Source organism: Periplaneta americana, chromosome 1 (assembly GCF_040183065.1).
Source record: "Periplaneta americana isolate PAMFEO1 chromosome 1, P.americana_PAMFEO1_priV1, whole genome shotgun sequence".
Classification (NCBI taxonomy): Eukaryota; Metazoa; Arthropoda; class Insecta; order Blattodea; family Blattidae; genus Periplaneta; species Periplaneta americana.
Window position 1 is genome coordinate 38,859,181 of NC_091117.1, and position 27,612 is coordinate 38,886,792.

At 37.2% G+C, this 27,612-nt stretch overlaps 1 protein-coding gene and 1 non-coding gene across 4 annotated transcripts in view; one reads left to right on the forward strand and one right to left on the reverse strand.

Moving 5' to 3' along the window:
* Positions 1 to 27,612, reverse strand: part of LOC138694624 (neural-cadherin-like) — a 1,043,497-nt gene that overhangs the window by 421,030 nt on the left and 594,855 nt on the right. The gene's annotated exons all lie outside the window — the stretch shown is intronic.
* TRNAN-GUU (transfer RNA asparagine (anticodon GUU)) lies at positions 27,203 to 27,274 on the forward strand. The gene has a single exon. It is a non-coding gene; the product is annotated as a tRNA-Asn (tRNA).

Genomic DNA, 27,612 nt, shown 5'->3' on the forward strand with positions numbered 1-27,612 from the left:
TTTAACGACGCTCGCAACTGCAGAGGTTATATCAGCGTCACCGGATGTGCCGGAATTTTGTCCCGCAGGAGTTCTTTTATATGCCAGTAAATCTACTGACATGAGCCTGTCGCATTTAAGCACACTTGAATTCCATCGACCTGGCCCGGGATCGAACCCGCAACCTTGGGCATAGAAGGCCAGCGCTATACCAACTCGCCAACCAGGCCGACTCTAAACGTGTAATAATAATCAATTAAATCCCACTCGAGTTTTGATTTTGTCTAGATAAATCAAAACCTCTAGTGAGATTACTGTTGATAAAAAAAATCGATTTCAATATTTTTGCTCAAATACACGTTTTCAGCATCCCTTACAGCAAGAAAAAAAAACAACTATGATGTAGTTCATCTGTACTCAGAGGTTTTCTCTTTTATAATACGACATATAGGGCAATCGTACATATAGAGCAAAACCAATGTTCACCTCCTTAAAAGCAAACATTCTCATAGGCGCAGATAAAAAAGTTAATCTTTCTTCTTCTGCCGTGTTACTGATGTCAAAACAAGTGTTTACACAAATTTTGGCCACTCGAGCGCAATTACGAGGGTTGTAAAAAAAGTTTCCCTGGGGCCATTTACAGAAAAAAACACAATTTCATGGAAAGATTTATTGAAACAGATACAGCTATTGTTGAGATATTTTTCAACATATTCCCCACCGGAACTGAGATATTTATCATACCGTAGGATCAACTTTCATATCCGTGTATCGTAGAAGTCTGCCTTCTGGGATCGGAACCAGTGTGTGACAGCCGTCTGTACCTCTCTGTCGGCACGCTAAGGAGATCTTTGTGCTCTCGTGTGCGACACCACTGATGATGTCTGCTGAAGTAGCAGACGAAAGGAATGGTAACAACAGTTCCAATACACCACGGCCCTTTAGCCCGGATAACATCGATCCCATTGACGCCGGCCGTAAAAGCCTACATCCCAAAATAAATAAATAGTTGTCACTATTAAAGTTCCAACCTTTGTATTTATGATAATAATATTAAGGAAGGAACAAAAATAGTAGAAGAAAAAGAAATGAGGAAAGGTAAACGGACAAATATAAAATAGAATCGAAAAAGAGTAAGGAATAGAAATAAAAGACGAATCGAACGAACGAACGAATGGCGAAAGAACGTAAGGTGCACAAACAATGAAAGAAGAGTAAATGTGATTACTTACTTATTTTACTTACAAATGGTTTTTAAGGAACCCGCAGGTTCATTGCCGCCCCCACATAAGCCCGCCATCGGTCCCTATCCTGTGCAAGATTAATCCAGTCCCTATCATCATATCCCACCTCCCTCAAATACATTTTAATATTATCTTCCCATCTACGTCCCGGCCTCCCCAAAAGGTCTTTTTCCCTTCGGTCTCCCAACTAACACCATATGCATTTCTGGATTCGCCCATACCTGCTACATGCCCTGCCCATCTCAAATCTCTGGATTTAATGTTTCTAATTATGTCAGGTGAAGAAAACAATGCGTGTCTTTCTGCGTTGTGTAATTTTCTCCATTCTCCTGTAACTTCATCCCTCTCTTAACCCCAAATATTTTCCTAAGAACCTTATTCTCAAACACCCTTAATCTCTTATTCTCTCTCAAAGTGAGAGTCCAAGTTTCACAACCATACAGAACAACCGGTAAGCTTCTCAACCGGATAATAACATATATTTCCAATATTTATTCTGTGTTTAATTTCCTCCCGAGTGTCATTTGTATTTGTTACTGTTGCTCCAAGATATTTGAATTTTTCAACCTCTTCGAAGGATAAATCTCCAATTTTTATGTTTCTATTTCGTACAATATCCTGGTCACGAGACATAATAATATATTTTGTCTTCTCGGGATTAACTTCCAAACCTATCGCTTTAGTTGTTTCAAATAAAATTCCCGTATTTTCCTTAATAGTTTGTGAATTTTCTCCTAACATAATCACGTCATCCTCATAGACAAGCAGCTGATGTAACCTGTTCAATTCCAAACCCTGTCTGTTATCCTGAACATTCCTAATGGTGTAATCTAGAGCGAAGTTAAAAAGTAAAGGTGATTTGCATCTCCTTGCTTCAGCCCGCAGTGAATTGGAAAAGCATGAGATAGAAATTGGCCTATACGGACTCTACTGTAAGTTTCACTGAGACACATTTTAATTAATCGAACTAGTAATTATGATTAAACAAAATAATAAGAAATCAGGAAACAAATAGAAAAAAAATTAAAGTCATAACAAAAGAAAGTAGTAAGAGAAAGAGAAGCGGTAAGATAAGAAATAGAAAAGACATAAGTGAGAGAAGAGGGGAACACTTTAATAAATAAGAAATAAAGAAAGTAAAAAAAAAAAAGATCTTTCTTGCTAATGGAGAAAAATATAATTTTTCAATTAATCATCGACAATACTGCAGCCATCACAAAGCCTAATGGTGAATTTTAAAACTGGCTAACAATTTAAAACTGATTAGATTGTCTCTTTCCTGGGTGATTATAAACATGTCCTCGCCACGGAATGGTCGCGGCCATAACATCATTCTCCACCGTGTCTCCAACGCAGCAGGATCGTGCCGAGTTATAGTGGAAAACCATTTCGACTGGAAGTAACTGAAATGAGAAACCAGCCATTAAAACCTGACACTTCTTAATTAAGTTAGCCATAAACTTCTAGAACAGGGACAAGGAAGAGGTCATTGGACCTTCGCTGGTTTTTCACGTTCAGGTTTCATTTGTTTATGAATTGAAGAAAATCTCTCACTTCTTCGCGAAATAAATTATCAAATAACTCAACACTGCACACGTAGATAATTTATTAGGGCTACAGCTCTAATTTTTTCTTAATTTAACAGTCCGCTCTCGTTTTAAAACTTTTTAGGAAGGATGCACTGATGACAACGAAGTTTATTATTAGATAACTTTACATAAGACAATGCAAATGGGTTCCAGAAAAAAAGAAGAGCTGTGAATTAAGGCGACGCGGAATTGCCAACTTCAGAATGTTAAATTATGTCTTACATAAAGAACGTTTTCTCAAAAACTGTTAACCTTAGACAGCTGATAATTTTACAGCTCATGAACATATTAACTTAATTCTGAAACAGTAGTTTTTCTTTAAAATTTCCCTCCTTACTGAGAAACAATTTTTTCCCCATTCGTATATTTCTTGAACGATTCTCAGTACATTACACCCTGTAATATCTAAAAAAAAATTTAACATATTTCAAACACTGAGTCAGTAGGCTATACAGGCTGAAAAGTAAGTAACAATAATCCGTGGCGGTACAGCCCGTGAAGGGCCTAGACCGACCAGCCGGCTGCTGGCCTCACGCCCACATGCCGAAACAGAGGTGGACGATCATCAAACCAGAATGGAGATATTGTGTGGTTAGCACGATGATCCTCCCAGCCGTTATAGCTGGCTTTCGCAACTGGATTTCGCTACCTATCATAGCTCCCCAAGTGCATCACGATGCTGGGTGGGCAACGGTCCCATACACTGGCCGAAATTACATGAGAAAATTTCTTCCCCCATGAGGACTCGAACCAGCGCGCATTACGTAACGCGAGTCCTAGGCAGGATGCCTTAGACCACGACGCCACGACGCGGAACGAACTGTAAGTAATGCCACTAATTTCAGAGTGTTATACTTTGAGGTACTTCAGATGAAAATGTTTAGCCTAATGTACAATTTCGCTAGTTTTTGTTTCCTTTTAGAGATAAAAATTGCTTTATATGAAACATTTCATGGCGTGTTTTACAAAACCAAATGAATGAATATGATCAGTCAATGTAAGAGAGCAATGTCTTATGATAATAAATTATTTAAAGAATTTTAGTTTTGTTCTTTAAATGTGCACAGATTTAATTCGAACAAATGTAACATTTTAAAATCCCTTTAAAGAACCAAAAGTTAGCTACATTTGTTCGGATCAAATTTCTGCAAAACTAAAATTCTTGCACTCATTTATTATATCGAAATACACTGCTCTCTTAAATTAACTATTTAACCATACTAACTAAGCATATTGAGAATTAAATCAAAGGCTTTCCAAAAAAAAAAAAACAAACAAACAAACAAACAAACAAACAAACAAACAATTCGCTATGAAATGTTTCATGTGAAACAATTTTTATCTCGAAGAGTAAGCAAAAACGAGCAAAATTGTATGAAACATTTTTGTTTGAAATATCTCAAAGAAGAACTCTGTATAGGCCTATACGATATTCAAATAAATAATTATTACTGAAAATCTCAGCTTTGCACATTTTAATACATGCTGAGAAAGGTTTCGTTTTTTTACGGAAATATTACTCTTACAGATAATAAGAAGAGAAAGTTCTATTAACGATGGTCTGTCTTCCAGCCTGTCTGATCGAAGGCTGCAAAAACGTACAGTCTTAGAAAAACGTTTTGTTGCAAAGGAGGCAGTGCTCATGATCAGAGGACGTGCGACCTGGTTCACAAGAGGACGACTACTTGAGGTAATAATAGTAATTTATGATTAGAGCCCGGAATTTTAGAAGCTAAAAGTAAGGAATGGCACTGAGTGTAGATGAATGGATGTGGTGCCCTTGAGGAGGGTTTTAAGCCTAGTTCACAGAAGTCCGATAAGTAATAATAGACAACAGAGTCACAAGGACTGGGTAATGTATCTTGTAAACCGTGCGCTAATTTGTAAGTGGTAGTTAAGAGGATTAGAGACCTTTAAAGGTAAGCGTTCACTACATCGTATCGCACTCATCGGACGAATCGCACGGATCGGAAAAAGACTATCTTTGCTGTAATTGTTATGTAACCGCGTTCACTACATCGTAACGGACGCATCGCCTCTCGGCAAATCCGTCCACGTTTCTCGGACGGGCAACTTTTCCGATGCGTGCGATCATGGCCTTCTGTAATAAATCAATTTTAATTGGTCAACTGTTACTATTATGTTGTGCCATGTTCAGTGTCGCGCCAAAATGGCAGACGGAATACTTATTTCGCGTGTAGAAAATTGCGAAGAATTATATAATTTGAGGCATTCCCTTTACAGTAATCAAGTCGTTTCTTGCAAATATATTATGTAACCAATATTTCTTTCGTTTCTGCCTCTTCAATTAAGCAATTACAAATTCTTATTCGCTAACAGGGGTAATTAATAGACCTAACCTCAACTCCTCTGTTTTCAGTAATATCAATATCGTACGACGTCATGTTTTAAACAGCTGATAGGGAATCCGATGAGGTGATGAGGTGAAGCCGTTACAGTGAACGCACTGCACTTGAAATATCCGATCCGTGCGATTCGTCCGATGAGTGCGATACGATGTAGTGAACGCTTACCTTAACGGTACCAAAAGGAAAATACTGAATGACAAGAATGACGTGTCAAAGAAGTGGGGGCATGGCTTCTATTTTATAAACTATACTGAGGAACAATATTAACTTTTAGCACCTAAAATTCCGCGCTCTATTTATGATATAAGTTCGTGAAGTGGGTAGTATTTTGATTTGACGTAGGTTTGAGAAACGAGGCTTGCCGAGTCAAAATAAAACTTCACGAATGTGTGCCATACAATTTTTTTTCCGATAGCCTCAAATTATTACTTCACCCCCATGCTCACTTCACGCACTGGTGTTGAGAAGGCTCACTTCAAACAGTGCGTGAAATTGCACTTCACTCACTATGGTAGAAAAAATTACTTTTGTGCGAGATCGTGCGTATTTGCTTGTTTTCCGCACAGAACCAATACGCGGTAAGTGTGAAATACCACATTCAGTATTCTCAACGTAACACACATAACAATTTCCCTCTTCTTACCGCTTAAGCGCGACATTCATTTTACTGCTTTAGGCTTTTAACATATTATTTTTAGAGACGTTTAACATAGTAATAATTATAAATTGGAAACTTACCACTGCAATTACACCTAAATTGCAATGTTAATTACTGTTTTTAAATATTTGCAAACATTAAGTAAAGTCTACTACTCCACGAAACTTATTGCATTCCTGATACAAGTAACATTAAGGAAGCCGTGAAAAAATCAACAAGATTCCAGATGCCGATGTTATTACTGCAATATGTTATATAAATAATATTGTTAAAATATTAAAATGAAAAATAAATCATTAGATAACTTTACAGTTTCTTTTAAGTTCGCATTTATAGACTGGGGGGAAAAAAGACAGACGTATATCACAGCCTGCTGGAGTATAGTAAACACAGAAAACATTTTATAGCAACAATGTTGAAGAAAGATATTTTGGTTTTCCGAAGTTGCCGTCATTAAACAGAAACCAAGATGGAGATTTCATTGCAACTAATTAGAAATTCGTCTTTCAGGTATGTAATAAACGATTTTCGCACAAAATAATGTACGATACACGAGCGGTATGTTTGTTTTCATGTTCTCGGAAATTAAAAAAGCTCAACTACGTTTCGCTTTTTCAATCTTTTCCTCGACCATGAAAACGTCAACATACCGCTCTTGTAACGTATATTACTATTGTTTGTTTGTATGTCTGATCATGCGCACTGACTCCTTTCTGGGACTTATAAAGTATCCATGCGATAAAACTTTTTTCTAAGTCTGTACATTTCAGTAAAAAATGTCGAAATGGTATCCCTTAAGTGTCACCATTGCTTCTCTAATGATAGAAAAGTTCTCAAATAGTAAAATATTATATTTATGAACTGACAGTTCAGTGTAATATAATGCTAATTTGTTTTAACGTAAAATCCTTCCATTTTAATGCTATAATAATGTTCGCTCAGGTGTTTTCAACTGACGTCGAAATGTCATTACTCGAGTATATTGAGGCATCAACACAGCGTCTGCAGCGGGCATATACAAATTGCTAAATTACTTCAGTTCCACGAACTGGAGGTCAAACTGCGTTACATAACTGACAATATCTGTGGAGTTTAAAAATGTGTAGAGTATTAAAACGTTGGGGGCACTGGAAATTACGTCACTTTTATAATGCGTTCCAAACTCTCTGACATTTACAGGCCATTTCGTGAAAAATAACCAACTGTATGACCACGGTAGTTATCACTATCACGGGTGGCAAAAGCGAAGAGAAATTAGAACAAAATGAGGTATGGGATTAATTACAGATGGAGGACGGCCCAAACCAACTCAACACAGCCCACTCAAACGGAAGAATTCTATTAAATCAAATTTCTGATCTGAGGACGTTCTGTTCACTCTTCGGTCAATGTTTTTTTTTTCTTAAAGAGAACGGAATATTTTTTTCGCTATTTATTTAATAATTCAACGCACTGTTTCGATGGTTGTGTAGCTGGCTGAAACATGCTACCGAAGTTTGCGTAGACACAACTTGTACGGCATCGTCCTCAGTACAGTAGATACGTTTTAACGAGGAAAATGCGTTGTTGTACGTCTACCTAACTATGGTTGAAAATACATTTTTCTCCATCTTGATTACACAACTTGTACGGCATCGTCCTCACTCAGTACAGTAGATACGATTTAACGAGGAAAATGCGTTGTTGTACGTCTATCTAACTATGGTTGAAAATAAATCTTTCTCCATCTTGATTACACAACTTGTACGGCATCGTCCTCAGTACAGTAGATAAGTTTTAACGAGGAAAATGCGTTGTTGTACGTCTACCTAACTATGGTTGAAAATACATCTTTCTCCAACTCGATTACACAACTTGTACGGCATCGTCCTCAGTACAGAAGGTACGTTTTAACGAGGAAAATGCGTTGTTGTACGTCTACCTAACTATGGTTGAAAATAAATCTTTCTCCATCTTGATTATACAACTTGTACGGCATCGTCCTCAGTACAGAAGATACGTTTTAACGAGGAAAATGCGTTGTTGTACGTCTACCTAACTATGGTTGAAAATACATCTTTCTCCAACTCGATTACACAACTTGTACGGCATCGTCCTCAGTACAGAAGGTACGTTTTAACGAGGAAAATGCGTTGTTGTACGTCTACCTAACTATGGTTGAAAATAAATCTTTCTCCATCTTGATTATACAACTTGTACGGCATCGTCCTCAGTACAGAAGGTACGTTTTAACGAGGAAAATGCGTTGTTGTACGTATACCTAACTATGGTTGAAAATAAATCTTTCTCCATCTTGATTATACAACTTGTACGGCATCGTCCTCAGTACAGAAGGTACGTTTTAACGAGGAAAATGCGTTGTTGTACGTCTACCTAACTATGGTTGAAAATAAATCTTTCTCCATCTTGATTACACAACTTGTACGGCATCGTCCTCACTCAGTACAGTAGATACGATTTAACGAGGAAAATGCGTTGTTGTACGTCTATCTAACTATGGTTGAAAATACATCTTTCTCCATCTTGATTATACAACTTGTACGGCATCGTCCTCACTACAGAAGGTACGTTTTATCGAGGAAAATGCGTTGTTGTACGTCCACCTAACTATGGTTGAAAATACATTTTTCTCCATCTTGATTACACAACTTGTACGGCATCGTCCTCAGTACAGAAGGTACGTTTTAACGAAGAAAATGCGTTGTTGTACGTCTATCTAACTATGGTTGAAAATACATCTTTCTCCATCTTGATTATACAACTTGTACGGCATCGTCCTCACTACAGAAGGTACGTTTTAACGAGGAAAATGCGTTGTTGTACGTCTACCTAACTATGGTTGAAAATACATTTTTCTCCATCTTGATTACACAACTTGTACGGCATCGTCCTCAGTACAGAAGGTACGTTTAACGAGGAAAATGCGTTGTTATACTGTCTACATAACTATGGTTGAAAATGCATCTTTCTCCATCTTGATTACACAACTTTTAACACTGTATCACTTCGGAATATGTATGATAAGACTTTCTTGTGTTAAAATCTAACGTATCTTGTTTACATGTTTCGACCTTTATGGGTCATCCTCAGAACTGGTCGTTGTTGGTCTTGGCGCCTCTTGTTTTGTTTCCTGTGAGGGTGTGTCCGTGTGGTGTAATGTAGAGTCAAAGAGTGTGTGTGTTCTGAAATTGAGTTGTGTGTTGAGAATTTCGTTGGGAACAATATGAAATATACAGGCACACGAAAACACACCCAACGAAATTCTCGACACACAACTCAATTTCAGAACACACACACTCTTTGACTCAACATTACACCACACGAACACACCATCACACGAAACAAAACAAGAGGCGCCAAGACCAACAACGACCAGTTCTGAGGATGACCCATAATCAGAAAATAAAACAAGTGAAAGGACGACAGCTGATTCAAAATGGCCACTTGTATTGTTCATGTTGCAGTTTCATTTCTTGACTGACAAACATCAACCGCAATTAAAATGTAGAATTTCCTAATAAAATGAAAATTGCAATGAATTTTTTGATACCACGACATTTATGACAGACGCAATACTTTACTTTTACTTACTTACTGGTTTTTAAGGAACCCGGAGGTTCATTGCCGCTCTCACATAAGCCCGCTATCAGTCCCTATTCTTAGCAAGATTAATCCAGGCCCTACCATCATGTTCCACCTCCCTCAAATCCATTTTAATATTATCCTCCCATCTACGTGTCGGCCTTCCCAAAGGTATTATTTCCTCCGGCCTCCCAACTAACACTCTATATGCATTTCTGGATTTGCCCATACGTGCTTCATGCCCTGCTCATCTCAAACGTCTGGATTTAATGTTCCTAATTATGTCAGGTGAAGAATACAATGTGTGCAGTTCTGCGTTGTGTAACTTTCTCCATTCTCCTGTAACTACATCCCTCTTAGCCTCAAATATTTTCCCAAGAACCTTATTCTCAAACACCCTTAATCTCTGTTCCTCTCTCAAAGTGAAAGTCCAAGTTTCACAATCACACAGAACAACCGCTAGTATAATTGTTTTATAAATTCTAACTTTTAGATTTTTTGACAGCAAACTAGATGACAAAAGCTTCTCAACCGAATAATAGCAAGCATTTCCCATATTTATTCTGCGTTTAATTTCCTCCCGAGTGTCACTTATATTTGTTACTGTTGCTCCAAGATATTTGAATTCTGATAGACGCAATAATGAAAATAAATAACTAATCCAAAGGTATAGCCAGGTTAATATTATAAATGTTAGTAAAAATAAAATGATGTCCCGGTATAATGTAATTGGTTTTGGCACTGTTCGTAATGAATATTTACATTTCAAATTTGCATCTTATTCAACTAAATTAAGGCACCTTTTTGACCAGACTTCTGTACCTAAAATTCCTAGGTCTAGAATAACACTAATTTTATTTTGTTGTATATCGTCCCTAACTAGCTATAACAAGTGCTAGAGACAAATATTTAGCGTGAATAAATAATGCGATAAAAACTTTTCCACTACCAAGAGTCGGACCATCAATTATTTCTAAGACTGTACATGCATCACAATCACTAATATCAATTTCGTCGTCAGTCTATCATCACAAGAAGAAAAATGTTCTGTAGTTGCAAATTTGGCTCATAATTATGACTCAAGTGAAAGATAATTTTCTCTAAATAACTTACACTCACGCAAATTATGAACTACCTTATCATAATCCAGTGTATAACACTGCATCTCATTTGTAGCACTTGAGAAAATGGCCGACAAGATCCTTGCAATTCGACAGAATGAAATTTAAACATGGAGGAGGGGAAGTCAAGACGAAAGAGTGTACTAATTACTGCGTTATCAAGTTAGCAGTTGTCATACCACCAAGTTCCATCATTGTCCATGAGAGCTCGTTGCAGTTGCAGTACCGTAACAAAGCAGTGTTCTCGATACAACTTGTTTTGCTTATTCTGCGAGTGTCTTCTTCAAAGCTATGTAGAACAAAATTACTTCCTTTCCTATAGGGCTTCTCTCATTTCCCTTGTGATAATTAAAAGCGCACATTCACACCGGAGGCAAAATACTAACATGCATTAGTGTTCCCTTCCACTTGTTTGGACTCTGGTGGATCTTGTTTCATTTCTAAAGCGAAAGGATTTCGTTAGCATTGTAATTAGTGCCTGACAAACTTCTCTCTCTCTCGTTCTGGATTTTGTTCATTAGAGTTGTAAATTCATGTGAAGATGATTTTGTTTTGAAAGAATGTGTTGAGGACTATTTCTACGACATTTGGGACTACTGACAGAATTTGTCCTCACAAGGGATTCTTAAAACTAAACAGCTCGAAACGTCACAACAAAAATCTGAACATGGTAAATACTATGCAAAAATGCAGTTGCAATTACAAATGAAGAGTACACGGAAAAAAGGGGTTAAGTCCAATTTTTATGAAAATGAGTTGAATATACCAAGATGCAGTTCATTAGACACGCTTTCAGATGAATAAATCCAATTTTTAAGAAATGGGTCTGGTCACAGAGAAATTGCCATAGCAACATATGCTTTACAACGAGAGAATGGGTTAAGTCCTTTCACAACACGGAAAGAATGGGCCAAGTCCTTCACGTGCCAATTTATAAACCGCGGTTTTTTTATTTTCTTTCTTATTGCAGCTGCATGGTAAATTAATGTGCATTGTTGACATATTTAATTTTCTTATTCATTGTTGTAAGCACGAAAGTAGGTAGTAATAGCTCTGAGCTAGATGGTAGTGGAAGTTTTTTGTGCAAGTGTGTTGAAAGCTAGTGTTATTAGTTACTGTGGTGGAGTGAACTGAAAATGGAAAATCTGGAAGCAAGCACAAGTAGTAGCAATTCCAGAAAGCGGAAAAGTTTTGGCAGACTTTCTGAAGCTTCTAAAAAGCTTAAAACAATGTCCCATGAATTAGGAGAAGACTGTAGCTGCAAGAAAATGTGTAGTCGGGAATTCATTAGTTCAGAAAAGTTGAAAATCATTTCTAATTTCAATCAGCTAAAAGATTGGAATGAACAAAGTAGTCATTTGACAGGACTCATTTCTACTGGAAACATTCAACGTCGAAGACCTCGCAAAGATGAAAGTGAAGCAAATTTGCGTGACTATACATTTCATTATAAGGTGAGAGTAATCAGAAACGATTCCATGATAGAAGTTCCTGTTTGTCAGAAGGCCTTTCTATCACTGCATGGTATTACGAAGAAACGGTTAGAAACTATTAGAAATTCTTTGAAACTAAAAGGCATTGCTCCTGTTTACAGACGAGGTAAACATGGAAATATTGCCCATAAACTTCCTCGGGAGGAAGAGAACAGCATCTGTGCTCATATTGCATCATTTCAAGGGAGACCTAGTCATTATAGCATAAAGAAAACCAAGAAAATGTATCTACCTGAAGAACTCAGTATAGTGAAAATGTACAAGATGTTTTTAGAGATGTATCCTAATACTGTAGCATCATATGAAACATATCGTAAGATCTTCAATACAAGATTCAATATTTCATTCGGCTTTCCTAGATGTGACACGTGCAGTACATGTGATAAATTTTCAATCATATCAAAAGGCCTGGAGACGCAGCTCAAGAATGCAACTAATGAAGAGGATAGATTAAGGTTGAAACAAGAATTAAGAAGAGAAAACACTGAAAATGAAGTTCATCGACGCAAAGCCGATACATTTTATGAGCGAAAGAGACAGGCTAGAGACAGGAGCAGAAAGCACAAAAACACAGAGGCAATCTGCATGGACTTTCAACGAAATCTACCATGTCCTAACATCAGTACTAGTGTTGTGTACTATAAACGGCAGCTTTCTCTCTTCTTATTTAATATACATAGGCTTTCTGATAATGCTGCAGTATTTTATGCTTATCCAGAGACAATAGGGAAAAAGGGATCGAATGAAGTAGTTTCTTTTCTTCACCACTATGTCACCACGCTACTTGATCCAGAAGTGAAGCACTTAGAAATTTTCTGTGACTCATGTGGGGGGCAAAATAAGAACTATATGCTCTTCAGATACATGCACTATCTTGTACACCAATTGAAGCGTTTTGATTCCATTCATGTGACATTCCCAGTTAGGGGACATTCTTATCTCGAAAGTGACAAAGACATGGGTCTCATCAAAACAAAATTAAGGGCTGAGCTTCCAAGGGACTAGATGAACATCATTAAGGATGCACGAGTGAAACCTCCTTTTGATGTCGTGGAAGTTGATGATGCTATGATACGTGACTGGACAGATTTCTTGCAGTCAAGATACCGAAGAAAGTGTCCATTTCCATCTCGTATTATCACGGAAATGAAGGTGGATCGGGGACATCCAAGATACATCACTCACCGAGACACATACAACTGGGGCTGGACGACAACAGTTGTAACAAATCCCACTAGACACCAGGTCCAGGAGCCACCACTTGCTGCAGGAGAGTTTATGTATCCATCATCCTGTTACGAGGGTGAGTTGTTTTATGTGTCTCTTCTGTTTAAGAAATTACTACTATTATGTTGTAAATTCATCTTTTGGTCTCAGCACGCTTATACAAAGTGCATATATCTATTTCTACAGGACTGCTACCTATCTCCAAAGAAAAGTACCGTGATCTGCAGGAACTGAAGGTTTTTTGTAACGCAGAGGCCCAAGAATACTATAGTAATATTACCTTCCGTCAGTAAATGTGTATTGATTGTTTGGAATAGCTTTGCAATGGCAAGGCCGTAAAGAGGGTTGAGATTCCTAGAAAAAAATTAGCAATCGCTTTTTACTGTTGTCTTCTTTTGCATTGCCATTACTTTATCTATGTTTTTGCAAAATAATATTTGAAACTTGAAACTGTTCATTGAAAAAAAAAAAAACATAAATTTTGGAACATTCTGTATGTTTGAAAATAAATTAATAAATAAACTGATGACAAGATAATGTTTTATGTTAACCCTACAATGCTAAATTAATAAACTGACACATCATTTCTAGATTACTACAATATAAAATGTGAGATGCCTAGAGAATTGGTGGACAGACAGATGGACAGACAGATGGACTGACAGATATTATAGTAAGACGGAAATTGCATAGTGTTGTTATTTTATATGAAGATTGCAGAAAAATAAGCATACAATGTGATGTAGTACTTTCAAATTCTCAGATAATCAAATATAGAAATTATAAAGTTTCGAAGTTTAAAAATGCTCCCCTGAAAAATTGATAAAATGGACTTAACCCCTTTTTTCCGAGTAGTCTTCAAATTAAAATACCATTGGCCAGTTTTATCAACATCCGTTAAAGTCTAATTAACAGTTAAAGTTATTGTAACAGAAGATTTAAGTAAGACGCCGTTTCATCAATCTCTGTTAAGGTTAACAACTGTTTAAATATCCCGTTAATTTAAGTCTCCATTATTTAAATAATTGATTAAATGGCGATCTTACTCGTGTTAATTGTGTAAGCATGTTCGGCTTACAGCTGTTTCGGTGCTTCTTCACATCATCCTCAGGGCCTACTAGATCTCAGCGTCATCTCTAACTTCGCTGCCTGTTGTGTGGGTGCGTTCGATTGTTGAAAAGTGTTGAAATGTAGTGTCAAATAGTGTGTGTGTTCTGAAATTGATCTGTGTGTTGAGAATTTGATCAGGGTGTGTTTTAGTGTGTCTGTATATTTCATATTGTTCTAGTGTGTTGAGTTTTCGGTTTTTGGGTTGTATGTGTAGGATTTCCATGTCTGTATTTATGTTACTGTATGTGTGGTTAGTATTAGTTATGTGTTCGGCATATGTAGATGTATTGACATACTATTTGACACCACATTTCAACACTTTTCAACAATCGAACGCACCCCACACAATAGGCAGCGAAGTTCGAGATGACGCCGAGATCTAGTAGGCTCTGATGATGGTGTGAAGAAGCACCGAAACAGCTGTAAGCCGCAAATGCTTACACAATTAACACGAGTAAGATCGCCATTTAATCAATTATTTATATTCAAGTGTTAAAAGTAGTGTACGAAACATTCAACATGGACTCCATTATTTATCAGTTACATTTTAAGTTACTGCTTAAAATGGCGGCTAGACAAACACATTTTTCAAGCCTATGTTCTAGGCCTATGCTGGTTATTTAAACGGTGAAGGAGAAGAAGAAATTATGCCAAGAAGACACTATTATGTTAGTTTATCTGAACAAAAGTTGGCTAACCTTCGATATCGCCCCACACCACACACGGAACTGAAGTATGATTTAAGTTTCTTTAACCAACTAGTAGAAACATACGACTAACTCCAATGCTGCAATTACTCATTGGTTTAAGTTTTATGCTCCAAGCTCATTTTAGCTTACTGTTTGGGAAATATGGGGTGTTTCCGGGCTGGTGTTACAAACTTTCAGGGTTGATGGGGAAGGGCACATGTATCAATTTGACACAAGGAACCCTTGTCTGGATTTATTTTACGACGCTTTATCAACAGCTTAGGTTATTTAGCGTCTGAATGAGATGAAGGTGATAGTGCCGGTGAAATGAGTCCGGGGTCCAGCACCGAAAGTTACTCAGCATTTGCTCTTATTGGGTTGAGGGAAAACCCGGGAAAAAACCTCAACCAGGTAACTTGGCCCGACCGGGAATCGAATCCGGGCCACCTGGCTTCGCGGCCAGACGCGCTAACCGTTACTCCACAGGTGTGGACTTGTCTGGAAATGACTGTGTCGAAAGTTATAAGCAAAAATAGTTGTGTGGAAATGGAATTGTAATTTCGCACCACGTGCCCTCCTTCCCTTAATCTTTGCAAAAGTCGTGGAAAGATGATATGGGCCGGATGTCTCCTACGTGGGTACTTGCCCCGATACAATCTGTGAGCTTGTCTACTGTTCCCATTGGCTCATCCGTATTCGAAAATCAGGTCTGCATATTCCGCTCTCGTGTATTCCTCCATTTCACTGGGACTGATCGACTGGACACTGCAACTTGTACACATACTCTGCTGTCTACAGATGTGCATATCAGGACCGACCATGTCCGTTACACATTACGCTATCTGCATTGCTTTAGTGTAGTTTCCTGTCCCCACCCCTCAGACAGCGCACTGTATGGAATACTGTAAGTAGACAACGTAAACAACGCCAGATGAATACAGTATGTGTAAGATGTACAGATAAATACGCATAAATAAGGTGTACAGAGGAATAAAATTATTTCATTTCCACACAACTATTTTTGCTTGTAACTTTCGACTCAGTTATTTCCGGACCAGGGTTCCTGATCTCAAATTGATACATGTGCGCTTCCCCCATCATCCCTGAAACTAGCCCGGAAACACTCTGTATATAATATAGGCCTAGGTGAAATATTTTGCAATCGAATAAGATATTTTTCAACAAATGTGCTAACTATAGCCTATGTGATACCAATCTGTTAATAATTCTGGAGCTAGCAAATAACACAGAATACAGATACCTAACAAAAAATGTGCCAGAAATGTACAGCTTAAGCCGTGGGTTGAAGGTCAGGCAACTTTAACAACTGATGGTGTCTTAATATTCTTACGTATAACAGAAAAACCATCAATAATAGCTATAGTACTATAGTCAATTGTTTTTTTTTTTTTTTTCAATTTTAAGAGTGCATATTTTGTTATTTTAGTGCATATATCGTGGCGTTTAAGTGCATATATGCATGCATATTTTGCCGTCTTTAGTGCATGAATCCTCCCCTACTCATTACAGCCAAACGTACGCAACGACTATTAATCCGGGACTAGTGTCATTGTAAAGAGAACCGTAATGGAGACGATATGTCGAGAGAGTGGAATTTAGCTGAAGAATACACTACTGTTATTCGGGGACATTTTTAAATATAAATATCGAGAAATCTCGGCGCGCAAACGTGTACCAAGTTTGAGCACAATTGCAATATGTTTCTCTTCCTACATTTTAAAACTACGCCACATGGAAGCAAACTGCAAATTGAATTTCCTGCGCGCATCGCAGCCCTGAGATGATGTTGAAGTACTACAGAAAGCTTTTATTCGCTAACCTGGGAGTCCTAGCGACAACAAAGCGCTGTCAGGCCGGATGCGGGCCATAATGTTCTGTGTTTTAAGTTAGGAACACAAAGTGTAATTACAAAACAGGTGCGCCGGGCTCCACAAGGGTTCGGGGTGCCATACCAATATTGATTCCGCTGCCATTGTCGCATTCGCCTCCAAAACAATGCCTGTCCGGGACGAGCAACCCCCAAATGGATGTCCCCTGTAAGTCGCACCTCCTGACGGTATTAAACAACACAAGAGCATTGTGCCTACTTTCTCGTGTAGCCTACTCAGTCTGCCCACATAAAAACTTTGTTCTTTTGCAATATATTACCTTACGTGTTTCGTGCCTAGAAAGTATTTTTCCCGAAAATTATACAGTGGTATATCTTTACCAAGTCATTTGCGGTGTACGTAACGGCTAAGAAACACTTCTAACCGTTTCTTTTTCCTTGTACAGTGGAGGGGTCCAGAAGGCTAGCACTGAAACTTCGAATGGACGCGTGCCTTACCACACCCATTCCTGGTTTTTGGAACAACACTTATCTATACATAAAGTTATTTACGATTTAACATGCCGATATTAAGCTTATTAAAATAAGCTTCCAAAACAACAGTTATCGTCATCTTTACAATGCACTCGGAACCAAGTATCTTGTACACTGCACAATCATCATAACCCAACGATAGCCTACTAACTTATATATTTATATTTATTTATCTAATCATAACTACATAACTGTAAGAAAAAAACCTACTGTGAACGATTTGTATTTTAGAATTTTGTCACTACATAACAACTGTAAGGTAAAATATACTGTGAATGATTTGGATTTTGGAATTATATAACTATATAATTGTAAGATAAAATGTACTGTGAATCATTTGGTTTTTGGAATTTTATCACTACATAATTGTAAGATAAAATGTAACTGCGAATCATTTGGTTTTTGGAATTTTATCACTAAATAATTGTAAGATAAAATGTACTATGAATCATTTGGTTTTTGGAATTTTATCACTACATAATTGTAAGATAAAATGTACTGTGAATCATTTGGTTTTTGGAATTTTATCACTACATAATTGTAAGATAAAATGTACTGTGAATGATTTGGATTTTGGAATTTTATTACTACATAATAATTGTAACATAAAACGTACTGGGAACGATTTGGATTTTGGAATTTTGTCATTACATAATTGTAAGATAAAATGCACTGTGAATTACAGGTCTATGTATTTTGAAATTTTGTCACTACATAATTGTAAAATAAAATATATCGCGAATAATTTCAATTTTGGAATTTTGTCACTACCGTACATAATAATAAATTGTAAGATCATTGATAACAATTGACCAGGTTAAGTTCACGGTGCGGCGTGCTGTACTTGTACAAGAGCGCGGTCGTTTGTAAGCCTTCGAGTCCCTCCTCCGTATAATATTACTGTGAATGGTCTGGATTTTGGAATTTTATCAATACATAATTGTAAGATAAAATGTACTATGAACGATTTGGTTTTTGGAAGTTTGTCACTACTTAACTGTAAGATAAAATGTACCGTACTGTGAATGATTTGGATTCTGGAATTCTGTCGCTTCGTAATTTGTAAAAAGAATGAACATTGAACGACACTAAACACATGTACTTTTATTTTTATTTTATATTTTAGTAGTGTTCAAGTAATTTTTTTTTAAATTTAACACGCAGTATAATGTGCAATATTGCACATTAATGATAGGTTATGTGACGTAACTGTACCAATGTACTAATAGAAAATAAAATTGTAATTATAACTTATCTGAAAAACAAAATGAATATTAAAATCATATTATACGTTGCAACAATGTTTTTGGAGTCGAGTATACCTATCAAGCCGAAGAGCTTAAAAATGGGCCTGAGTTCTTTCAACATACAGAGTATGAAAAAAACCATTTAAGGACAACACTACAGGAAAGAGAATCTGATAACGATATATTTGAGTACAGAAATCAATACTCCACGATCAATCATCACGGAGATATCGTGGTTCGAATCTGTGAAACGAGACTCGTGAAAATGTTTAATAATAAATATAATATCGGATTCTATTAGGAAGTTGTTACACTAGAAGTTGACGGAGATGATTTAATATACTAACAGAGAAATGTTTTACCTGTTGGTAGCATTCTGCGCGCAATATTCTTCATTTGTTTTTGTACTCTAATAAAACATGTATCTCGCCTTCTGATGTGCGCGAGACACAAGGTACTTCTTCTAGTCTGGATTTACGAGCTGCACGTCTCATAAAATACATTTCAGTGGATAGTAACATTCCTTTCTCTTTGGTTCAGTTGACATGATTCAAATTCATAGGTAGGCTACATCATGACGCTCTGAGCTACAACTTTGTAGGCTATATCATGATATTAATTCTCTTGCCTATCTGTTTGCTCTAGAATAATGAGTTTAACATTTATATTCCTTTTTATCTTGGTTTACTAGTTCTTTACTTGAATGCCATAAATAGTGGTACTAGGCTACACAACGTAGTCCCTGAATATTTAGAAATCTTCACCTGTTCAGTAACACGAACTTCTAGTGTTAAGGATCAATAATAGATTCCCTTTACACATGTATTTAGTTTATCTATTTATTTATTTAATCTGGTTGAGTTAAGGCCATCAGACCTTCTCTACCACACCACCAGAATACAATTAGACATATACAGTAATAAAAAAATCAAACGCAGAGAGTAAATAAGAAATAGAAATAAAATAACAAAAACAAATATAAAAAACAAATGCAAAAAGAGGGGACTGAAAAATACAAGTACAAAGATAAAATCACATAAAGTATTAATGCAATATACTGACTGCCTAATATATTTAGTGTTTAAAGAAAATTACTAAACATCTAAAATCAAGTAACTGATTACATAAATTTCAAGAGAAACAATATTGAAAATGAATAATTTCAAGGGAAAAATTGTCCCGGGACCGGAAATTAAATCAATGGCTTTCCCAAAACACGCTATGAAATGTTTTAAATAAAACAATTTTTCCCTTAAATTATTCAAGTCTGCTTCACAGGGGGCTGTACCTGAAAAACTAGTCTTGCACAATATTGAAAATGTTTCAAAATTCTTGCACTCTACTCAGTAAGAAAATACTAACTTTGTTGTGTCTTTTAAATATACAGAAATTTTATCCGAACAAATGATATTTTAAAATTCCTTTTCAGAACAAAAGTTACATTTGTTCGGATCAAATATCTGCACATCCAAAGGACAAAACTAAAATTCTTTCCATTATTTACTATCACAATACACTGATCTTTTAAATTTACTGAGCATATTGGGAATTAAATCAATGGCTTTCCCAAAACACGCTATGAAATGTTTAATATAAAACAACTCTTATCTCGAGAAAAGAAAGGAAAAAACGAGCATATTGTACTAAACTTTTTTGTTTGAAATATCTCAAAGAATAAGCCTCTGAAATTAACGACATTACTTTCGGTTCACCATGTAGGGTAAAGTTGCCTAATGCCGTGATACCCCTAATCTCGTGATACTTTTTTTAAACTGAATGTCAGTCAAAGTTTTGCCGTTCAATCACAGCGCCAGACATCTTTCACGAAAGATTGCATCTTTCAGCTACTTTTGAGACATCTGTGAACTTTCAAGCAAGATAACTAACCCCGTGATAGTCAGTGAAAAAACCCTATCACGGAATTAAGGGTATCACGACATTAAGCAACTTTACTCTATAGTAGATATTATCATTTTTTAGACAATCCATAAAGTCAAATAAATATATACATAGGTAATTCTTAGGTATGTTTCAGCGTGAGAGGAGGTATTCGAACCCATATGCTTCAAGTTGATACTCCCTCTCACTAGCGTAGCAGAACAGTGAGCGAATAGGATGCATTTAAAATACAATACCGTCTTTTAAAACCTGTCTTGTGGAAGATAACGTTACCGCATAAATGTAAAGAAAATATTTGATAACAGAGACATGATTTTCCTCTTCTCTTCGTTGTGAAATATGACGCCATCTGAACAGCAGATCTGTGCAATCGACAGATGCAAGGCTGCCATTTCAACATGAGCGCCCCCTCGTTTTTCTGCGGTTCAGGAAGTGCTTGAAATAATCTCGCAATTTTCGAGAGTGATGTAAAACCTCCCTTCTCCACATTCGTGCCTTTCTTCCCGGGTCATAGAAATCAACGTCTTGTGCTTCGGGAGTGAGGGGTTGAGACGTTGTTTGGAGCTAAGAGTACAAAACTGACAGTCGTGTTCGCTGAGGAAATGAAATAGCGCATTTTATACCTAACGATTCTAGTTATCGACTCTTTCTCCCTGACAGTCCTCTTAGATGCAGCTAACGGCAACTAGAGTGTCTGAACACGAGTTGGAAGTGGGGTCCAATCTGATCTCGGCCAATTTTAACACCACCTCCATTATATTACACTGGTAGTGCAGGCAAAAGTACAAGACGGTCTCAAGACGGAGAACAACAATATGAGTAACCTTATTCCATTTAGTGGTACCTTTTTATTACCGATTTATTGAAAGGACTTACTTACTTACTTACTTACTGGCTTTTAAGGAACCCACAGGTTCATTGCCGCCCTCACATAAGCCCGCCATTGGTCCCTATCCTGAGTAAGATTAATCCAGTCTCTATCATCATATCCCACCTCCCTCAAATCCATTTTAATATTATCTTCCCATCTACGTCTCGGGCTCCCCAAAGGTCTTTTTCCCTCCGGCCTCCCAAGTAACACTCTATATGCATTTCTGGACTCGCCCATACGTGCTACATGCCCTGCCCATCTCAAACGTCTGGATTTAATGTTCCTAATTATGTCAGGTGAAGAATACAATGTGTGCAGTTCTGTGTTGTGTAACTTTCTCCATTCTCCTGTAACTTCATCCCTCTTAGCCCCAAATATTTTCCTAAGCACCTTATTCTCAAACACCCTTAACCTGTGTTCCTCTCTCAAAGTGAGAGTCCAAGTTTCACAACCATACAGAACGACCGGTAATATAAATGTTTTATAAATTCTAACTTTCAGATTTTTTGACAGCAGGTCCCATTCCGAGGCTTATTTGAAGGATTCGTAACAAACTGTTTTTTTACGGTGATGGGTTGTTAGCCCTTCGCCCAACCCCCAAGCTGTAGGACCTCCCCTTATCGGCTGTCCGCGACTGCTTATTCAATATATTCACAGCTACCCTCCATATCTGGAGGCCGTCTCTTCGATCCGCAACCTAAGGACGCGCCATGCCGTAGTGATAGGGACCAACAATACATGATGTGATATTGTGGGACAGTCTGGTTTGAAATCCTTAAACTAAAATTTAATAATTTGAATACAAAACTGTGTGGGTTTAATGACTTTACTTTCCGACTTTCATTGCAAATGAGCTGTCCAGTTGTTGTGGGACCCAAAGAATGTTTAAAACATCCACGCAAGTACCTACTGAACCACACTCTTCGTAAAATGAAAGGCCAGACAAGAGCAGAATATTGGAATAAATATCCATATAGCAATACGAGTTCCAAGGGGAAGTTTGGAGGGCGGGCGTCGGTGGCGCTGACAGCTGAACAAGTGGGCGCTGGCTGCTGCTAATTGCGAGGCTCGGAACATGAGGCGACGCGACATCTGCTGCCGGCACAGGTCAAGAGACCAAGGCGGGCATCAAATCTCGCTCCTAGCGCCTTCTTTAAACGATCATTCCTAATTTCTTCTTCTATACCTTCCTCTGTTTTGACGTGAACACGTCTGTAAGTTCGTCCAGTACTAGGCTGCCATCGCAGAAAGTTGATAGACACATTTTCACGTAAGTTTTGTCGCGCCTATAATTTCTGAGCTATACGACATATTTCAATGAAGTAAACGGCGATAGACCGATAAAGAATATATAGTATATACTAGTTTTTTTTTAGTAAGTACTTTTGATGGTGAGAATAAAAACATTTTTGATTATATACTCATAACCTAGAAGCATAGTAGAATATATGTCCATTTTGCACATATACTCATGTTTGGTAAGAATAAAAGTAAGTATTTTCTCATTTTCATAAATTCGTTCTCATGATATTTTGAAAATTATTTGTAGCAGACTCAATTCTGAGTATTTATTGTTTTGTGTTCAGTTCAAAGTTAAGTCTGAAATAAAAATGGCAGAATTATTTATGAACGAGATAATGCCTCGTGGAAAAATATACAAAAAGACATGAGCATGTGGATTAAAAAAAAAAAAAGCTTCAAAAGTCTTTATCGCTTTACAAAAGTGAATGTATATTCGTTAAAAATGTATTTGTTCTTCACAAAAAACATGACCTATAAAAATATAAATGACTATGAAATTGTAAGGTCAGTTTGGAAAAAAAAAAACTTCAGAAGTCATAATACATTTACATATGTAAATGCCATTAATTTTTTTAAATTATGATATGTCAATTAGACTGAACATCAAATAAAACAATATTATATTATATCAGAATGTAGATTGGTTAAAAACATATTTGTTCCTCACAAAAAAACATGACCTATAAATATAAATGACTATCAAATTATAAGGTTAGATTGTAGGTATTGTTAATTAGGTACGGGTATAATTAACAATTACAGTTTACTGTGTAAAATATGAATTGAAAAATGAAATTAATTATAACTTTATTATATATTCTTTTAATTTATTATTTATATACATTTACACTTATTATTTACAATTATTATTTATATTATTTATTTACATTTTAAATTATTTCCATATCATTTACAAATCTGAGTTCACAATATACATTTTGTACGTCACAATGTGCTTGAAATGATGGCTACAAACATTTAGTATTTACATTTACCCTTTAAATGTAAATTTACATTTATTATTTGGGCCTACTGTAGAAAATCCATCTTTTTTGTTTGTTGACCTATAGTCCACAAGATGGTTCTGTCTGTTATACTTACATCGGCACATTACAAAACAAGATACGAGTCAACTAGAGACCCTTTCATATCATTTGCAGAGTTAATCGGAGTACGTACACGAGCGCTCGTCCCTGCAAGAGGATTTGTGTTTGTGAGAAAGAATAAACTATACGATCTCCAAGCTGATAGGTCACTTATCTCATTCCTTGCATCGCCGTTCCACTGAAGGAACTTAGAAAATTTTGAAAGGAAAAAAGCTGAAAGACAGTCATAGGCTAACCTATTGATGTTATCAATACTTCCTCCAAAGACGACTGAAATATGATTGAGCTGATGCAGTATCAGCAGTGGCAAAACTGATGTGTAAATACTGGGTAAGCTGAAAAAATCTGCTTACCTTATATGTTTTTATAGCGCGTATGTTTCTTGGCTTTTCTATCAAAAATTTTTTGTGACAAAAACCCTACAAGAAGATACTGATCCTCACTTTCATCCCCAAACAGAATACATGTATAAAATATAACTTATTTGTATCAGGGCACCCTATTAGCCAGAGATATTTCTTATACCATGAAAATGAAAAATTTCTATCTTATCTTCCTCCACTCGCTATTTTAATATATAGGCTAAATGTGGTGTCGATGTCCTATCTTTGTAAGCACATTTTGTTTCGCACGTCCAACTTGAAAACGGGTCTCTATTAGTACTGCAAATAATGACCACAATGTTCTCTCACTATGAGCTATTTAAACAAAATTAGTATGTTACACACACACGCATGCACTTTTGATTAAACAAACACTCAACAACGCAGCGCATTCACACAACACCAATATAGCGCAACGTATTATTGTGAAGGTGAGGCTAGAAGAGTTTCGTACCGAGGTGTAGCGAATTGATACCCCCTATCCGGCTCCCCCTCAAGCTTACCATGCCTTTAGAGGCTTCTGAGACAAGTCCCGCACTGCACTCTCCATCCTGGAATGACAGCGAACAGTGAACTTAATATATGGAAGGCTCGGAGTGCAACCAAGTGTTACGATACATCGTTATTACGAACTTACGGGCCTACTGTTACCAGGAATAACTCAAATTTTTTGGGTGGATTAAGCCCCAAAAGGCTCTTAAGAGCTTCATCACTGGGAAGAATATTTGGATTCTGTAATATGCAGAACGTTTTATGATGGAGTTCACTGCTGTGATGTGTATAGAATAATGGATTAGATTTTTGAGTTGGCGGGCTTACTCCATTATTTTGTCGATATTGAGAGAAATGTCTTAAATATGTTGGCACCAGATGTCCACCCCAGCATCCACATCACACACACACATACACTCCGATGCGTGAATTGAAAACCAATTGCAGTTGCCGATCAATGGAGTGCGTTAGGCATTTGTCTATCTGTCAGTAGAAAGCCCACTTAATGGAACAAGCCTTATCAGTGTACATTCAGGGTAAGGGCTAAGGATTGTGTTGGGTTTCGATGGACTTTATCGCACGCAAATACATATATCCCGGACTTCGGAATGAAATAAAAGTTTCTCTCCCTCGTTTTCTGAAAAAAGAAAGTTTCCGCTTCTGTAGATGAGATCTCTGCCATTTTTACTGCAGCCTCTCTCTCTCTCTCCCCCTTGACATGCATTGGGCTGCAACACTCACTGCCCTCGCAGATCGAAGTTGGTCTCCCCTCTTTCGGAGTTTCTTGACTCCATCGATCCACCCCTACTCCACAATGCTGCGACTACAAGCTCTACGGCACCTCGTTGCACACAATAGTACGCCAGTGACGATGGTGGCGGAGATAGTGATGATGATTGCTGTAATTGCCGTACCTACCACGTTTTTTCTTAAACCTGCAATAGATTTATCATACTCTCTTTCACAGTACTTACAACGCTCGACCTGTGCCACGTGGGGGTCACACAATAGAGAATCTGCATATAAGAGAGTACAGGTTATACAGGGTGTTTCAGAATTTAAGGGGCTGTAGAGGAGTCCTAGGTAAGTATTTTGAGACGGGAAACTAGGGATCTGCGGGTTGAATCTCGCACATAATGACGTCAAATATTTCTTTCCACTGGTTGAACCTGCAAGTGGCATAGCGGTGCATTTGAAAATGTTTCGGATACAAAATTGGTACGTCTCTGTGTCACAATCGGTAAACACTGTAGATGTTTTCTGTCATAGGACGAGGTCGAACGTCAGAACATCACCAGGTAGCCTACATTTTTTCACTTACGCCAGGTGTAACTTTAAACTTGTGTTGTAACATTAAGAGAGGAGTGGGCAGTGATGCCTGTGCGAGTAAAAAATTTCAATACGAAAGTTTAGTTCAATATTTCTAGGCTTTTAGTGTTCAGAGTGAAATAAAAATTTGCATAGTTACACAAACTATCCTACTGAATTCAGTGGTATAAAACACAACTAATTAGGTTCTTATCCAAGTGCAAAAGAAAGGCCATAACTGATAATCTGTTTTCCCTCTTTGTTAAATTACGTCATTATTTATGTACATGTTACTTGCTACAATCTTCACTCATATGATTTGTATTTTTTTTTTAAGTTATCAAGTAATGTATACTGTAAGTTATAAAGGAAAAATTAGCTAAATATTTCACCCATAGGCCCGGTATTATAAATACGGTTAATCTGAAGATTGAGTTAAACCAAAGTTAAACCGAACCGAGAGTTTAACTCAATGTCCCGTATTACATTAGATAGTTGCTCACCACTAGGATCGCTAATATCGTCTCATTACAGACAATGCAAAATAGTACCGGGACAGTCTATTGTTTCTAGCACCCTCAAAACTCAAGCTTCGTGACTGTATATAGTAGACTGTGGTTAAACAGTAGTGGAATACGATTGGTATTACTCCTAGGAAAGAAAAGAAGACGTTCACTCCTGTTTTATTATATTATTGCTGTTAAAATGGCCGATGCTCGTGAACAATCTTCATTAAGAAACATCTTTGTTCTTCGAATAATTTCGAGGGAAAAATTGTTCCGGAGCCGGGTATTGAACCCGGGACCTTTGGTTTAACGTACCAACGCTCTACCACTGAGCTACCCGGGAACTCTAACCGACACCGATCCATTTTTTTCAGTGGTAGAGCGTTGGTACGTTAAACCAAAGGTCCCGGGTTCGATACCCGGCTCCGGAACAATTTTTCCCTCGAAATTATTCAAATCAACATTACAGGGAGTTATACCTGAAATCTTGATTTGCATAATACACGTCACTGTTCGTTAACAGAAAACCACATTTTAAGTCACACGGAGTTAGTGTGCACTCGAAGTTGGTTGCTTGACGGTTGTCAGCCCACTTTGAGGTCTGTGGATATAGAAGGAAAAATTGGATCGGTGTCGGTTAGAGTTCCCGGGTAGCTCAGTGGTAGAGCGTTGGTATGTTAAACCAAAGGTCCCGGGTTCGATACCCGGCTCCGGAACAATTTTTCCCTCGAAATTATTCAAATCAACTTTACAGGGAGTTATACCTGAAATCTTGATTTGCATCTTTGTTCTTCATTAACAGACAAAATACCATTAAAAAACCTGTTGAGAATTAATACCGCCTACTTCAGTATGTTTGTCAGACTTAACCTCAAATAACTTCTTAACGCTGGCTACCAACGTTATACCACAGTCTAGTAGGCCTATATACAGCCACGAAGCTTGAGTTGTTAAGGTTGCTAGGAACAATTGACTGTGCAGATACTATTTCGCATTGTCTGTAATGAGGCGATAGTAGCGATCCTAGTGGTTAGCAACTATCTATGGATGCATA